At 39.0% G+C, this 14,905-nt stretch overlaps 1 long non-coding RNA gene across 5 annotated transcripts in view; it reads left to right on the forward strand.

Moving 5' to 3' along the window:
• The first annotated feature begins 339 nt into the window (after positions 1 to 339).
• LOC141623490 (uncharacterized) overlaps positions 340 to 14,905 on the forward strand; it is a 30,619-nt gene continuing 16,053 nt past the window's right edge. The window contains exons 1-8 of one of the 5 annotated variants that reach the window (XR_012533413.1): positions 341 to 2,044; positions 2,135 to 2,247; positions 2,329 to 2,460; positions 2,553 to 3,078; positions 4,923 to 4,984; positions 5,334 to 5,374; positions 6,488 to 6,572; positions 6,755 to 7,076. This is a non-coding gene — a long non-coding RNA (uncharacterized LOC141623490). Of the gene's footprint in view, positions 2,045 to 2,134; positions 2,248 to 2,328; positions 2,461 to 2,552; positions 3,079 to 4,922; positions 4,985 to 5,333; positions 5,375 to 6,487; positions 7,077 to 14,905 lie in introns of those variants that run through there. The other 4 variants (XR_012533416.1, XR_012533414.1, XR_012533415.1 and 1 more) reach the window with 4 other exon arrangements.

Below are 14,905 nucleotides of genomic sequence, written 5' to 3' on the forward strand. Positions count from 1 at the left end.
ACCTCATACCTTGTGTTTGGTTCAATTTTGGGGGTATGGGGTTAGAAATTAATCAAAGCTAAAAACTCTTCAAAATACAATATTTTTAATAATAATTTTTATACTATTAAATCATGTAGAGAAAATTTAATCAAATAAATATATAAAATGATTTTTTTATAATTGTTATTATCACTTTTTAATATTTGTAATTTGATCTGTGGGTATCAATCTTCATACCCACCTCCTCCTTGGGTATGAGAAACCCATACCTCATGGGTTTGAGGTATGAGTATCAAACCTTCAATTTTGTCAACCAAACACATGGTATGGGTTTGGTTCATTCCAAACCCATACCTCATACCTATATTGGGTGAACCAAACAACCCCTTAATCGTTCTCGATCGCTCTGAGTTCATACCTACAATCGTTCTCTAGCATCTTTCTACAAAATAGTGAGGTTTTTTTTGCCTTATTTTTAGTTTTTTTTTCCCTTTCAATTTAAATAATTGTTTTGAGCTTTATTCCAAACATTATTTTTTCGATTTGAAGCGTGGTATAATGAGCATTGGGCCAATGTATCGACAATTTTTTTTTAGCTGTTGACAAAGAATTTTTGAATTTTAATAAGTTGTTGTTTTTAATTATTTTATAGATTGTAGAAGGTAGATGTGGAGAAAATTTACGAAATTTGACATATGGTTCCTCATAAGATGATGTGGAGAAGAAATGGTGAGGTAGTATCATGAAATGTCGAGTTTGTAACCAACTAGTTGGTCATTGCAGCAGTTCTGTTGCCACAAACAATTATGTCAACATCTTATTGAGGAAGAAGCAAAAGATTCATCTGATGGGGTGATGTTGTTGTTGTATTGGAGGTTGTACATATGCTGTTTCCATCAGTAGTTGACTGATCTATGGGAGGCTGGCTCAAGAATAATTCAACTACTGATGGAAACACCATATGTACAACCTCTGATCCCTGATATTCATTCGTCCTGCATTCATATACACCCAAATATCTGTTTCTAAAGATGCCAAGTAAGATCGCGTTTCTCATTTCCTAGTTGAAATATGTACTCCATATAACCGGACAATATGGAGTTATACAATGCCATCCTCTGGAGTGGAAAGGTTTAGAAAAACCTGTATATTCTTTTGCCTATACTATATTATGCTCTGAATGATGTCTCCATAGGTTCTGTCCTGTCATAGACAAAACCAGTTTCTTGTTTTTGTTATTGATCTCTAGGAACACCTCACACTTTTTCTGCTGTACATTCAGGCCTGACATGGTGATTCCATCTATGTTCCTTCGACACGAACTTAGCTTCACCGACACGACACTTCGACACTTCACTTTAGAGTTTAGACCAAAAAAATTCGCACAAAATATCCGTATCCGACACTCGACATGTGTCAATCACGACACCCGTGTCGGAGAGTCGGGGTAACACAACATACATGCCATTATGCCAATGGTGGTCCCTCCACTGGACTGGATAGGGCATGTCTTTTTAATCTTTCTACTGGTTCTTTTAGTAATTTCTTCTTTCAATCTTTTGAGTTTGATTAACCTTTACTGAATTGCTCTTAGTGAAGGAGCATTTTTTGTTCAACCTGATTAATACAGGGGGTCAATTAATTCATTGTCGTGTGTTCATTTACTCAGCCACTTTCTTTGATTCTATATGACAACAGGATCACATAGAATCCATATAGCAGTTACCCAACTTGCTTTGTGTCTATGAACGGTGAACCACATCTCAATCATGTCGCATGTGCATGCACATATGGCTTATGTTTTTTCTTCATATCTTTGGAACACAGGGAAGCTAATATCACTCCAATATATGTTTTTTTAGTTAACTGGTTTGATGCATTAAAGCTGTATCTTGTATGTCTTCATCTAGTGAAATACTGCATTTGAAAACCTTCTGTTTTGATAGGTATGACAAAGGTGCATATTTGTTCCTTCCTTCTCACATTATGTGAACTCATGGCGCCCAGCAGAGTGTTGCACTTAAAAAGAGTTCCAAAGGACCAGTTAGAAACTGTGTTTGAGGTTTGAAGATTATCAATTCTTTGCTTGATTGTAAATTTTGGTTAGAGGTTCTTTCCTCAGACTCTTTACGTTCCTGTGCCATGTTACTAGGCTCTGAATACACTTGGCAATACCAAATGGAGGATCAACAAAAAAGTGCTTAGATCGTAGACAGGATATGGGCTAGTGGAGGCTGCCTGGCTGACTTGGTTGATCGGGAAGATGTGGGTATATATGGCAAGAAGTTAACTTCTCTACAACAAAGGCTTCAAGTTATCTTATGGTTTCGTTTTTTTCTGTTACAGATTCCAATACCTGAAGAGCCAGATACGGATGATGCCTCTGAAATTAGAAAATTGAAGTGGAAAGTAAAAAATGTCAAGAAAGAGAACGCGGAAAGGCATTCTCAATGTTGTGATGTGGAGCTCAAGCTAGCTGTAAGAAAGCTTTCTTCTGTGCTATTTTTTATGGCTGAGAATTTTTCATGAATGAATTAATCATGTGGTGATGCTTATATCCTTCGGTGTAGGTGGCTAGAAAGATGAATGATGAGGAAGGATTTTATTATCCACACAACCTGGATTTTCGTGGTCGTGCATACCCCATTAATTTTTAGCCAGCGGAGTCCTAATGCTCGAATAGGATGAAGGATGATGAAGGATTTTATTATCCACACAACCTGGATTTTTGTGGGCGAGCATACCCTATGCATCCTCATTTGAAGTTTTGAACCATCTTGGTTCTGATTTATACCGAGGAATCTCGGAGTTCGCAGAAGGCTGTCCTCTTCGAGCTTCAGGATTTCGCTGGCTAAAAATTCATATGGCAAATTTGTATGCTGATGGTGTTATAAGCTGTCCTATGAGGGCCGGGTTGCATTTATTGAAAATCATCTGTATGATATATTTGATTCTACCGATAGACCATTGGAAGGAGGGCGCTGGTGGCTAACTGCTGAGGATCCTTTCCAGTGTTTGGCTGCATGTATGAATCTTACAGAAGCATTACGAAGCTAATCCCCGGAGGATTATGTTTCATATATGACTTTGCACCAGGTACCTATGCCAAATTGAATCATCCCCTGTCATGTATTGCCTTCGTGACATTTTGCAGGAAATAGAAATACTAGTATTGTGTTGCATCATTATAAACTAGAGGTTATAGGTTATTTTGATGAGTAAGACATGGTTATAGGCTAGGTAGCACGGACACTTCTCCTAATCAGCCGTCCCGTGTCCGACACCGTGTCGGACACCGACACTCCTCGGACACACGTCGAAACGTGTCGGACACCTACAAAGCCGTGTCTAACTTTCTACATTTATTCGGGCACGTGTCCGACGCGTGTCCATGGTATTTCGGCCGTGTCCAACGCGTGTCCATGACATTTGGACATCATTTGGGGTGAATGATGTTCTTTAAACGTGAAATGAGCTGTCCAAAGAGATTGATTAAAAGATTCGTTTGGATGGTAAATTAAAACGAGTTATAATCAAGGGCAAGTTTTAGCTTCACTTATTTAAATTTAATATCAAATACTTTTATAAAAATAAAATCGAACGTTTATAATTATAAAATATATATTTTATTAAATTTAAATAACGTGTCCCGTGTCCTAAATTTCAAGGGATGCCGTGTCACGTGTCCGTGTCGTGTCCGTGTCTCGTGTCCGTGTCCGTTTTGGTGCTACCTAGGTTATAGGTACCTTTGAAAGAAAATCCTTACTATTAGAAAGGGAAGTACTTGATCATTTATGGTTTCTGATTGTTGCATGCTATCTGTTGGCTGTTGCATTAATCGAAAGTGATGTTTAGCAGTTATGTGTATTATATTGCCTTTCCTGTTCTTATGTGTTAGAAGATGACGGAATCAAGCAAAATGGCCCACTAAACTATGCACTTCTTAAGAAGTAACAATCTGCCTCTCTGTTGAGTCTGCGTATTTGTTGGTAAATGTGTATTATATATTCAAGCATGATACAAATTCTTGAAAATGCTTTTTTTTTAAAGACATACTCCCTCCGTCCCGGTCATTTTTTTACCTTTGGTTTTGACACGGTTATTAAGGAAATGGGAGGGCACTACTTGTGGTTAGTGTTATTGAATGAGAAGTGGATCATTATGGGTATGGATGATCAAAATACTCATAAAAAAAACACCCCTAATATAGAAAGGTAAACAAATGAATGAGACACCCTAAAATGGAAATGGTAAACAAATGACCGGGGACGGAGGGAGTATAAAAGAGTCTTCTGCCTTTCATTATTTTTATTAAATCAGTCTGCATTTTGCAATTATGGTCTCCCAATTCTCCATTACTATGTCAACCTTGGTTTAAATTTGTCGAACTTCGAGTGCCTTTGATTCTAGCTAGTTGGTTGTGCCCATACCTTAGACATTGTGCTTTGGTGACATGCTCTGTGTTTTTCTTGGTATATTTTTCTAGTCCAATGTAATGTAATATCTTTTCTATTTTCCAAATGTCTGTGTATACATAAAGATGAAGATACATCCTATGTTTGCTAATACTACTATCAATTAAGATGCATGTGTACCTTGTGGAAGTGTTTATCGTGTACTCCCTCCTATTCACACCAAACTACCCACACACTAAAGTCAAACTTGTTAAATATTGACCTTGATTATATTTAGTCAAATTTTAAAAATTTGGATATTAAAATGGACATATTTACGTGTGTTATAAAAAGAGGTTTTGGAAAATAACAATGTCGACACAAAAAAGTAATATATAAATGAAGTAAAACGCGGTCAAAGTGTCGTCTCGACGTCTCGTAGACTGTGAAAAGTCAACTGGGTAGTTCAGTGTGGATAGGAGGGAGTATTTTTTAATACATCTTGGGTAGTTTGTCTCTTGACTGTTTTATATTCCAAATCTACAGGATGATTCATGTAATGGTTTACCACATTATGCTGCCCTTGGCAGGAGGGACAACTGGACAAGGCAGGAATCTTCGACTGTATTTGCCTATTACCTGTACTTTTAATCTATTTTAGCTTTCTATTGAGATCCAGATCCTAAAAAGTTGTTATATCTAGCATATTCAAAGTCCGAATGCTTGCATTTGTATAGAATTAAATAAACCGTCTTTGCCTTTATTTTTCCCCCCTGATTTTCTATCATGTGCTCTATATATTGAGCAAAAATAACCTGTTGAAATTAATTCATTATCAGGGGTAAGAATCTGTGGACCAAACAAATTTGTGTGCTATGCCTGTGAGCCTGAGTATTTCCAGTAGACTTGTTTTGACATCCATTATATTTTCAGCTGAGACTGTAAATCTTGTTTCAGGGGAATAACCAGCTGATGTGTATTCTAATATTGCAAAAAAGGTAAGCCACAGACCACCGCTTTTACTAATATTGAGGGAGATTTTTATGAAGTAATAACCCTTTCCTCAATGCAAAAGTGAAATATTTTACTTCAAAACAAATAATCAAATAAAGGAAACCGATAGAAATAGCATCCTGCCCGATGTGCACTGTAGGCCATATAGGTGTGACGAATTGGTTCAGTAGTTGTAAGAAAGCATTAGAACAGGGAGGGAGTCTTGATGCTGTTTGCTTTTCAACAGTCGATGGCTGAGCGATTGCTTTTCTTTTTTGATAGCATTTGATGTCAGACTGATCCCCCCTCCTCTTTTCTCTTTTGCCCATCTTCGTTAGTTTGAGGAATGAGCCTCTGTGATTTGCTGTGTGCTATGATAGATGTGTTTCCAAGTGTAGGACTTGTCTATTTTACGCAGCAGAAAACATATTTGGACTAAAAATGAACTGTGAAAGTGTCATTCCCAGGATTGATCGTTGATTGTCAGTCGCATAGGTTTATGTGTGTACTTCGTATTTCTTATAAAAGATATTCAGTCTATTAGAATAGAATTTAAAGAGGGCATTTATACTCGTCGTGTCCTTTATCTGGAAATAAGAGGCCAGGGGGCCATTCCTTTGACCCGTACGGATGAAAATTTGACTCCACGAGAAATTGAACAAAAAGTTGCTGAATTGGCCTATTTCTTGCGTGTACCAATTGAAGTATTTTGAAATGATAAATACTTTCTTTCTTAACTCGGAGTAAAATAAAAAATCTACAATATACGTAATTGACCCTTCGTAAATTGTTCGAAAAAAGGGAATATTTTAATTTAGTCAATGACACTATTTTTATAGATTAAATAAACTGCAAGAAGTTTCATTTGTTCAATAAATTTGATTTCCTCAATTTGTCTACTCCTTTAAATTTCAATTATACGTTTACCAATAATAATAAATCTAAAAAAGGTTAAATAACGAAGAAAGAAAAATTCTTCTCAAGTCTTTGACGAATGTAATCAAGACTCATTGTTCAGTGGGGTTGACTGTAAATGAAATGTGAGTGGAAACAAGCATCTCTTCATAATAAAGTGTAATGTCATTTGACTGATTGTGTTAAACTATTTCTAAATGCAGAGTTGTAGAAATTATGCGTAAAGATGCAGAAAAAGATCCTTCTATTGAACCAAATGCACCTCACTCTAAGCTATTGCTTGATCAGGTAGCTAATTATTTGTAGTCCTGTAGAGGACATTTATTGTTTTTGCTTGTAGACTATGCTGGCTGATGAGCTCCCATTTCTATTACTTATTGGCACTATTTTGAGCTCATTTGGTAACATTTAGGGGTGGTTTGTGACGATTTTTACATTGTTTGACCAATTCCGAGTGCTTTGCCATTTAGCATGGTTCAAGTGGAGATCAAGAAGCCAATAGATAGAAGAGGAATGTCCGAGGAAGAGCCAAGGATAGGCTTGAAGAAACGCACCAAGGAGGCCTTCCAAAGGAGCAAAAGAATCAAGAAAGAGAGGCGGACTACAGGAGCAAACTCGCACCGTGCGAGTTTTCCAGACTCAGAACTCGCACGGTGCGATTTTTCTGGGTTTGACAGTTTTTGATTAGCGTTTGTATTACGGGCCTGTCTTTTGTTAAGCCCATAAGTTTTAGGTTACGGGATGTTATAAATACAATGTTTTCAGTTAGGTTAATCATCTCTTGTCACTTTTTATTAATCAAGGTTGTAATTTGGGAATTTCATCTTTAAATTGGGTACTAGATCTAATTATGGAGAACTAATCTCCAATCTTAATCCGGCTCAAAGCTTAAACTTTGGTTGTAAGATCCTTTAATCCTTCTTTAATTTTAATTATCATTGTTAATCCTTTTGTGTTTATTGATTGAATTTTGGAATCCTTGTTTATGTTGAGTAATTAAGTGTGATTTCCTTGTTGCTTAATTAATCAAGTTCCTTAATTTATTGTTGTTGAGATTATTAAGTGTGATTTCCTTGTAATTTCATCTTTGCAACACCTTGTTATTAAGTTAATGAATGTGATTTCTTCTTGGCTTAATTAGCAAGTAAAGGATTAACTTGTAATTGGGCATTAATTGTGATTTCATTGTGTCTAATTACCCCTATTGAATCTCTTGTGCTCATATCTTCTTATTAATTTGTCCAATGTATGTGATTTCTACTTGGTAGAATTGATAAGTTGGGTTATTTGATTAAGTGTGATTTCCTTGTCATTTGGCCATTATTAAGGAGATTTAGAAGATTTATCTTCACAATAGGGTGATAATATATAATTGAAGGATTAATTGAAGGATTTTGTCAACTAAAGTGCCTAGCTTTGAGTCGGGTTAAGTCTTCCCTAATATTGATTAATTTCCATCTTAAATTCTTGGTTGTTTGCTTGTTCTACACTCTTGTTTGAATTCCCTTGCTTTGGTTACAATTGAAAACTCAACTCAAAAACCCCCCCTTTTTATTTACTTGTTGTTATTGTTGTCACAATTGTTCTAAGTACTCTTTTAATTTCACTATTGCAAAACCCATCTTCTCTTGGGTTCGATCCCTAGCTTGCTATTATACTAGTTTATAATTAGTGCTAATTAGTGTGTTTAGTGGTATATAAATTGTTAATTTGGCCGTCTTTTAGTGCGACATTTTAGGCGTGTCAAATTTTGGCGCCGTTGCCGGGGAAGGTAACGGTTTTGCTAGTGTGTTACTTGTGTTTAGAATAGTTGTTTTAGTTACTCTTTGTTTCTTGTTGTTAGTGTCTTGTTTGTCACTTGTGTGAACTTTTTGATTGTGTGCTCTTGTGTAGAGTTGTTTATGGTCAATACTAGGAATTCAAGTGAACCACTTTTTCCATTCAATCCGGAGATTCAAAGATCACTTGCTTGGATAGGAGGAGGTATTAGAAGAGACAACCCGGTTATTGAAGAAATTGATTCCGGTTTTCAACAAGACCAAAGAGAAGATAACAACATCCCTTTTGAACAACCCATACCCATTCAAATCATCATGGAGGAACAACCAAATGGTGATGGAGAGAGGCCACCGAGGCCTAGAACCATTAAGGAACTTACCGCCCCGGATCTCACACAAGTGCCCTTGTGTATCTCCTTTCCGGCCTTGGCGGAAAATGCCACCTTTGAGTTGAAGTCCGGGCTAATTCACCAATTGCCCCAATTCCATGGGCTTAGCACGGAAGATCCCAACAAGCATCTCAACAAATTTCATGTTGTTTGCTCAAGCATGAAGCCTAATGGGGTTACCGATGAGCAACTTCAACTAAGGGCCTTCCCTTTCTCACTCAAGGACGCGACAAATGATTGGCTTTATTATCTCCCTACCGGGAGCATCACCACTTGGAATCAAATGAAGAGGGCTTTCTTAGAAAAGTATTTTCCCGCTAGTCTCTCATCTCAATTGAAGAAAGAAATAAGTAATGTTGAACAATTGGATGGGGAGAACTTGTATGAGTATTGGGAGAGGTTTAAACAACTTCTTGCTAGTTGCCCATACCATGGGTATACCGACCACGACCTTCTCTTGAACTTTTGTGGTGGCTTACTTGAGGATGATGCTAGGATGATTAAAGCCGCCACCCAAGGTGGAATTGAGTACATGTCGGTCCAAGAAGCAAATGAGTTGATTGAAAGGTTGGTGGGAAGCTCTAGGAATTTTGGGAGGAGAATTAAGAAGTCAAGTGGAACATTCTCTTCAAGGCAAAGTTCCAACCATATGGAGGAGAAAGTTGACTTTCTCACTAATTTGGTGAAGGAACTCACAAAAGGTGGTGGGAGTACTTCTCATGTGAAATTTTGTGGTCTTTGTAATGACCCAACTCATCCCACCGATGGGTGTCCATCTTTGCAAACGGAGGAAGCAATTGAAGCGGTGAAGGCTATTGGTTTTAGGAAATTTGACCCCTATTCTAACACTTACAATGAAGGTTGGAAATCTCATCCAAATATGGGGTGGGGTGGAAACCAAAATCAAAACCAAAATCAAAATCCAAAAGGGGCTTCAAACTCTTCATTTCAAAAGCCAAATCAAAATCAAAACCAATCTCAAAATTCCTTGGAAGAAATGATGAAAACACTTGCTATGAGTCAAATGACAATGCAAAAAGAGAACCAAGCCTTGCTACAAAATACCAAGGAATTTCAAAATGCCGTGCTTCAACAAAACCGACTCACCGACTCTAGGTTTGTTAACCTTGAGACCCAAGTTGGTCAAATCCTCACTACACTCAATTCCCAACCCAACCAAGGAGGGAGTCTCCCTTCTCACACCATTCCTCCACCGAACAAGGAACAAGCAAAAGCGGTCTCTTTAAGGAATGGTAGAGAGTTGGAAGAGGCACCCAAAGCTCCTAAGAAGACAAGACCACTTCCTATTGTTCATGAAGTGGAAGATGTGGTTGAAGATGAAATTGAAGTGGTAGTGGAACAAGGGGAAGCATCTTCACCCCAACAAGTAAGGGTACATGAACCTCTTCCGGAATATGAGCCACAAGCTCCATTTCCAAGTGCTTTGAATGATACAAGGATAGTTGACAAGAAGACTTCAAGCCTTTATGACATCTTTCGTAAAGTGGAGGTAAACATTCCTCTTCTTGATCTTCTTAGTAGTGTACCCAAGCATGCAAAATTTTTGAAAGAGTTGTGCACTACTAAGAGGACCAACAAGGCTAAGAGCATGAAAAAGGTAAGGGCTAGTGAACATGTGTCGGCAATGTTTCAAAAACGGTTGCCACAAAAATGTAGTGACCCGGGCATGTTCACCATCCCTTGTAAAATTGGTGATTTGGATTGTCAACATGCTATGCTTGATTTAGGTGCATCCATTAATGTCTTGCCCAACTACCTTTATGAGTCACTTAAGTTAGGACCTTTGAAACCAACTCGTACGGTCATTTCTTTGGCCGATAGGTCCAATATCTATCCTAAAGGGGTTGTGGAGGATGTCTTGGTGAAGGTGGGGGGAATGCTTTTCCCCGCCGACTTCTATGTGATTGAAATGGAACCCGAGAAAGGCTCCACTCCCATTCTATTGGGAAGGCCTTTCATGAGAACTTCTAACACCAAGATTGATGTATCTAGTGGCCGCCTCACAATGGAATTTGAGGGGGAAAAGATTGAGTATAGCATACATGAGGCCATGAAATACCCATCCGAGACTTCATCTTTGTGTTTTCTTGAAATTTTTGAGCCAATTGTGCAAACCGTGTATGAATTGTGCAAAGTTGATCCATTAAATGTTGTTTTGACTAATGGATTGGTTGGAGAGGATACGGGGTATGCTTTGTGTTGTGATTTGCAGGAAACAATCAAGGACCTAGAGGAAAATCCCCCAATGGAAGAATGGGAAGAAAAGGAAGAAATCCGGAAAACAGCAGGGAACTCGCACCGTGCGAGTTTCCCAGAGCCAGAACTCGCACCGTGCGAGTTTTTTCCTCGTCCACGAACTTTTCTTCCTTTCTTCCAAATTGTTAGAAGAGCTACCAAAGAAGAAACCTGTTCCCTCTATTGTCAAGCCTCCTACTGTTGAATTGAAGCCCTTACCAAGCCACTTGAAGTATGCATTTCTAGGAAATGAAGAAACTTTACCGGTGATTATTTCAAGCAAGCTTACTAAGGAGCAAGAAGAGGCTCTCATCCGGGTTCTTAAGCAACACAAGGAAGCAATTGGGTGGACAATGGCCGACATCAAAGGCATTAGTCCCACCTTATGCATGCACCGAATTCTTCTTGAAGATGAAGCAAAGCCCGTCCGACAACCACAAAGACGTTTGAATCCACCAATGATGGATGTTGTGAAGAAAGAGGTACTCAAGCTCCTTCATGTAGGTATGATCTATCCTATATCCGATAGTCAATGGGTTAGTCCAACCCAAGTTGTCCCAAAGAAATCCGGGCTAACGGTAGTCGAGAATGATGAAGGTGTTTTGACCCCCACTCGAGTTCAAAATGGGTGGAGGGTATGTATCGACTACCGTAGGCTCAATGCCGTGACCCGAAAAGATCATTTTCCGCTTCCCTTCATGGATCAAATGTTGGAGAGGTTAGCGGGAAAGGCCTTTTATTGCTTTTTGGATGGCTACTCGGGGTATTTTCAAATCCCAATCGCACCCGAGGACCAAACAAAAACAACCTTCACATGCCCCTTTGGAACGTTTGCCTATAGAAAGATGCCCTTTGGCCTTTGCAATGCCCCGGGGACGTTCCAAAGGTGTATGATGAGTATCTTTTCGGACCATGTTGAGGACTTTATTGAGGTATTCATGGATGATTTCACCGTCCATGGTCAATCTTTTGAGGATTGTTTGAGTCATCTTACTTGGGTCTTAAAGAGGTGTATTGATACCAACCTCGTTCTCAACCATGAGAAATGTCATTTCATGGTTGATGAAGGAATAGTCTTGGGACATGTTGTTTCCTCTAGGGGAATTGAGGTTGATAAGGCAAAGGTCGATACCATTCGCACCTTGCCTTATCCTACTAATGTGCGTGAAGTGAGGTCTTTCCTAGGTCATGCCGGGTTCTACCGGCGTTTCATTAAGGATTTCTCCAAGATCGCCGCTCCTCTATGCAAGCTACTTCAAAAGGATTGTGAATTTGTCATGAGTGAAGAATGCAAGGGAGCTTTTGATATGCTCAAGGAGAAGCTTATTTCGGCACCTATAATTCAACCTCCCAATTGGAATGAACCGTTTGAGATCATGTCGGATGCAAGCAATTATGCCCTTGGCGCGGTACTTGGCCAAAGGGTGGGAAGAGCACCTCATGTTATTCAATATGCATCGACAATGATGAATGAAGCTCAAAGGAACTATACAACTACCGAGAAAGAATTTCTTGCGGTGGTGTTTGCCTTAGAGAAATTCCGATCTTATATTCTTGGAGCCAAGGTCATCATCTTCACGGATCATGCCGCTTTGAGGCATCTTGTCTCAAAGAAAGAATCCAAGCCCCGTTTGATGAGATGGGTACTACTCTTGAGTGAGTTTGATGTTGAACTCAAGGACAAGAAAGGCTCCACCAACACGGTGGCGGATCATCTTAGTAGAATCATCCAAGAAGACTCCTTGGTACCACAAAGCTCAATCAAGGAGACCTTCCCGGATGAAGCCCTTCTTGCCTTGATGTCTACCGAACCTTGGTATGCACATATCGTGAATTACTTGGTCTTGGGCAAATTTCCACCGGGTTTGACTCGACATCAAAGAGACAAAATCAAGAGTGATTCCAAGTACTATGTGTGGGATGATCCTTATTTGTGGAAATTTTGTGCCGATCAAGTGATAAGGAGGTGTGTGCCGGACACCGAAATCATGTCAATTCTCCGGTTTAGTCACGAATATGCTTGTGGCGGGCATTTTGGAGCCAAGAAAACGGCTAGAAAGGTGTTGGAAAACGGTTTATTTTGGCCCACATTATTCCGAGATGCTCATGCCATGGTGAAGACATGCGATAGATGCCAAAGAGTTGGTAATATTTCAAAAAGAGGAGAAATGCCCCAAACACCCATGATCTATTGTGAAATATTTGATGTGTGGGGTATTGACTTCATGGGACCCTTTCCCGCCTCTTGTGGGAATGTTTATATACTTTTGGCGGTGGATTATGTCTCCAAGTGGGTGGAGGCTAAGGCCACCAAGACCGATGATGCAAAGGTGGTTGGAGAATTCATCAAAACCAACATCTTTTCTCAATTTGGTTTTCCAAAAGCTTTGATAAGCGACCGGGGTACTCACTTTTGCAACAAAGCCATTGGAGCTCTTCTCAAAAAGTATGGGGTACTTCATAAGGTCTCAACCGCCTATCACCCTCAAACCAACGGTCAAGCCGAGGTTTCTAATAGGGAGATTAAGGCTATCCTTGAGAAGACGGTGAATCCCGACCGCAAGGATTGGAGCTTGAGGTTAGATGATGCCTTGTGGGCCTATCGCACGGCTTACAAAACGCCAATCGGGATGTCACCTTACCGCTTACTTTTTGGGAAATCATGTCATCTACCCGTGGAGGTTGAGCATCGAGCCTATTGGGCGGTTAAATCCTTCAATTTGCAATTGGATGAAGCGGGACTTCATAGGAAACTTCAACTACAAGAGTTGGAAGAAATCCGGAATGATGCTTATGAGAATGCTTCCATTTACAAGGCAAGAACAAGAGCATGGCATGATAATATGATTTCAAGAAGAGTGTTCCAAGTGGGAGAGAAAGTCTTACTTTTCCAAAATTGACTTAGACTTTTCTCGGGGAAATTGAGGTCTAGGTGGATGGGACCATATGAAGTGGTGAAAGTTTTTCAACATGGAGCAATTGAAATCAAATGCTTGAAATCCGGAAAAGTTTTGAAAGTGAATGGGCAAAGGCTAAAGCATTATCATGAAGGAATTGAAGTGGGTGAAGTGGAAACCCTCCATCTTGTTGATCCAATCTACTCAAATTGATGAAAGTGCAACTTTGTCGAGCCATCGACGTTAAATAAACGGCAAAAGTTTGTAAATATTTCTTTCCCTTGCATATTTAAAATTCCGCATTGCATTGTTTATATTGCATTTGTCATTTTGCATTGTTCATATTGCATTTCTCATGTTTCAATTCCTTACATCCTTTACTTCTTGCAAAATAAATTAAATCATTTGCATTTTCATTAATGTTTTTGGCATATTAGAATGGTTTAATGTGTGTTTTAGTGTTAGGATATCAACTCAAGGGCATATGTGAAGAAAGGAAGGAAGAATGATGGGTAAAAGGATTGGCTAAAGTGAAGAATTAAGCAACAAAAAATCAACATACAGCAGCAAAGTCGCACGGTGCGACTTTCTTGAAGCCATAACTCGCACCGTGCGAGTTTCTGAGGAAGTGCGGTTTTCAGCCAATTTTCGCACGATTCTTTCACTTATTCTTCCCCAATTCATTCAACATTCAACCTCTCTCTTCCTCACTAACCCTAAACCCCTAAATCACCCATCAAAATCCTTCTCAAATCACACAAATCAATCAATTTACCTTCAAGTTTCATCAACTTTCATCGCCCAACATCAATTTGGGTAAGGTAAATTGCAAAAATCCAAGGAATCATCATCAATTTCGAGCCTAGGGTTTGAACGAATTGAAGAAGTTGAAGATTTGGGTTTCAGTTTTAAGGGACGACTTTGAGCAATTTGGGTTAGCATTCTTCACAAAACAACCCAAGCAAGGATCAAAGGGAGGTATAACACCTTATTCTTCTCCTTGTCAATTCTAGCTACTAAAATTCGAATTTGTGTTCTACCAAATCGAAATTTAGTTGTGTTTTTGTGTTGTTATCGTCCTTAAAACAACCTTTTAATTTGTGAGGTGTTCTTTTCTAGCAAATAACTAATTAGCACAACAATTCTTGTAGTGCATATTAGGTGTTTGATCAATTGCCTCACCCAAAATTTTGTTCAAAAATTGTGTTTTTCTGAGATTCTACTTGTTCTATAATGGGAAAAGGAAAAGAAACTGCGGCTTCCTCCTCGAAAGGATCCAAGGGAGCCGCGGATTATGATGA

The sequence above is a fragment of the Silene latifolia genome, chromosome X (assembly GCF_048544455.1).
Source record: "Silene latifolia isolate original U9 population chromosome X, ASM4854445v1, whole genome shotgun sequence".
NCBI lineage: Eukaryota > Viridiplantae > Streptophyta > Magnoliopsida > Caryophyllales > Caryophyllaceae > Silene > Silene latifolia.